The sequence below is a fragment of the Cricetulus griseus genome, assembly GCF_003668045.3.
Source record: "Cricetulus griseus strain 17A/GY chromosome 1 unlocalized genomic scaffold, alternate assembly CriGri-PICRH-1.0 chr1_1, whole genome shotgun sequence".
Taxonomy (NCBI): domain Eukaryota; kingdom Metazoa; phylum Chordata; class Mammalia; order Rodentia; family Cricetidae; genus Cricetulus; species Cricetulus griseus.
Window position 1 is genome coordinate 249009312 of NW_023276807.1, and position 3337 is coordinate 249012648.

At 34.2% G+C, this 3337-nt stretch overlaps 1 pseudogene; it reads left to right on the top strand.

The window, feature by feature from the left end:
• Positions 1-1472: 1472 nt before the first annotated feature.
• LOC100761074 lies at positions 1473-2679 on the top strand (annotated as a pseudogene).
• Positions 2680-3337: the final 658 nt, after the last annotated feature.

A 3337-nucleotide genomic window follows, 5' to 3' on the forward strand; every position in this document is an offset into this window, starting at 1 on the left:
TGGTTTGGTTTATATTGCTTTTATCATATTTAGATATATTCCTTTTATTCCTGTTTTGTCCAAGATCTTTATCATCAAGGGATGTTGGATTTTGTCAAAGGCTTCTTCCCTACAGGTCTGCATCAGTTCCTTCCTCTTTGTTACTGCTTAACTTGCCTGGATGACAGACCTCAATCTGCCAGATTGCATAAAACCTTCCATCCTTAAATTAATCACACTAACAGAAATGCTCAGCCATCCACAAAAACACTGTTGGTAATTATTAGTGAGGAAAAGGGAAATGTCAGCATTATATAAAATATATTACATTTAAGCTGATCAGTTTGTATGATGTCCACATATCAAAGAATATTTGGTCAACACAAATTGGCCTTAGTTGGGGAAAAGAAAAAAAAAAGAGGAGAGAAAAATGGACGGGAAAGTAAAAGGTGGTAGATCTGTAAAGAGTAGGAGGAGGGTTAATATGATCAAAACACATTAAATTTTCAAAGAACTAATATGAAAATGTATGGGTATGTTTGTACTTTGGAGTAAATATCATAAAAGAAAACTTTAAATAAATGATATTGAACATAACAGGGAATGGTTGACCTGAAATCATTAGAACTGGAGGGACCGTTTCATAGTACTTAAAAGCCAAGGAGTAGTCAGTTTATAAATCACAAAACTATGGAATTTTTTCACATTCTTATCTTGCCATTTTCTTTAATAGGTTGTTATGATGCTTGCTGTTTTAGTGAATTTAAAGTTTTCAAAAACGTTATTTATCTGTTTGGGTTTTTTTTTAGGCAGGATTTTTCTGTCATTTTGGAGATGGTCATGGGACTTTCTCAATAGGCCAGGCTGGCCTCAAGCTCACAGAGATCCACCTGTCTCTGCCTCCTCAGTGATGGGATTAAAGGCATGCAAAACCATCACCCAGATGTAAATAGTTTTTATATGAATAATGTTCATATCATTTTGCGTTGAAATACCAGTGTTGTTTGCTATTGTCATTGATTTTAGAACTATTTTCAGACTTCATTTTAATTCATATATACAATCACTTCCCAATAACAATTGTACTAATCCTATCAAAGTATCAAAGGCTTTATTTTAAGCATATAGAGAGGTAAAAATGTGGTTTCTTTTACTGATTTTATTTTTAGATTCTAAAATAGCTACATCATTTTTGCTTCCCTTTACTCATTTCAAAGACTCCATATTATCATGAATTGAACAAACTGATCTTAAAACGAAGCTTACATTCTGTCAGTAGCACACGAGGTGGTGATAGGAGATCTTCATCTTTAGAAAACAATAAACATGGTAAACAGTAATTGAGAGAATCAAGAAATATGCTATTAAAGAAAGAAGCTACTGGATAGGTAAAAGGACAAAAAAGTACGTAGAACAGTGGGAGCAGTTGTGTTGTACAAATAAGTAGAATTCTTAGGATAAGAAATATAGAAAAAATACTAGAATCAAGTTAGATGAATCCAAATATCTTCTCCATGAAGGTACCTACAGGGGGAAAAGCATATAATCAGTCGAGATACTTTGCTAATATGCTCAAAGGTACTTGGAAAGAATAGCACAATGATATTATTAAACTGGAGATTAAGAATGAGGACATAGACCTCAGGTCCGTGGACTTTGTGTTGGATTCTTTGTAAGGGGATGAGGACTTGCCAATAAAGCCCCTTCAAATTCCTCATGTTCTGGCAGCAGCATGCCTGCTTCAGTTAGAGGATGTAATTCAGCAATGTAATGACACCATTAATATGAAAACCATGTGTTCCTAGTATCTAGCACAAGAAACATATTGATTGAAATCTGTATAGACACAGTGCCTTGACTGGCATCTTTGCAACTTGAAGACACACCCAAATGTTAGACTGTACAAATTGATATAAAGATCATGTATCTGCTTGTTTCTTCATCTGAACTACTAGTGTTGCAAAAAGAAATTGATCTATATACCATCCTAAAAGAGTAGATATTCTTTTATTTTAATCCTTGCTGGAAAGTTTCAGTGAAACATCTCTCAGCTAATGCCAACAGCTGGCTTTCCAAGCACATGGAATGTATTGATAGCATCACTTTCCTTGAAAGTGAAGAAGGGCTAGATTTCAACCAGTGTTTAAACAACTAAGGTTTTAGCATATCATCTGTGACAGGGACTCCATGACTATTCTTGAACAAAATCGCCTAATGCCTTTAGAATGGCTGTTTCCTGCTTAAAAACAACAGTGGCTGACTTTGCTTCAGGCACAGCAGAACAGGAAAATTGGGCAGAGAACCATCAATGGAAAAGAACTTGAAGGATACAGCATGAGATGTGGTATAAGGATCAGCAGAGATGGCACATACTCCTGGATGTGGTCAGGTTGTAGAATTAACTTTCCTTTACATATCATCTTTACCAACCGTGATATCATTTTCAAGCAAAATTGTAGGCAGTGTGATGGCTCTACCTGATTAAGACAGATACGAAATACAATATTCAGAATAACTTTGGTATGTTTTGACTCTGATGGAAAAGTAACTGTCAGTGGGACAACTGGCCATAAAATCCTTACCTTTGAAAAAAACTAGGAGAAAAGTGTAATGGAGTTAGATAGCAACATTTTCAGCTTCCCTTTATACATATTCTGCAACTTCCAGTTTGTGTCATTAGCAAATACAGGACACCTGTAATATTTTCAATTATTAGACCACAAGAGCAGTTTGAAAACATTGAATGACTCATTGAATATGAAGGCTGGGTTATGAATACAATCAAGATGACCAACAACAAAATGAAAACTAATCTTATGAATCTGGTACCACCACAAACGACTGCTTTCCATCTTCCCTGTATTTCTGTGCATTTTTGAAGAAAACTTTAACATCCAACAGAGAAATTATCACAACAAATCAAAGGAAGCTGGTCTTTTGATTTCCCCTTACCATCAACAGTCAAGCTTTGAATAGAAATAAGAGACAGTGTTTACAAGGAAAAACATCTAAATAAACATGTCAAATAGATTTGACCCTAAAGTTGAGACAAATTAAAAAAAAATTCTCTCCATTGCTGAAACTCTTATATCTTATAAATAAGCTTTCACAATGTAAATCCTTGGTCAAAAAAGACAATTGAGATTAGTCACTGCTGATGGATGTTTTCAAATAACCAAGTAGTGTCAGGTTTTTCCATATCATGTAGCATATATTTTATTGGTACTTTAAAATGGTTTTTCAGATCACTTTTTACATGACTTGGATAAGTTTACTGCTGATTATCATTAAGTATATGTGCACATTAATATATATTTTCTTATAATTCAATACCATGTCACATGCAAAAAAAAAACAA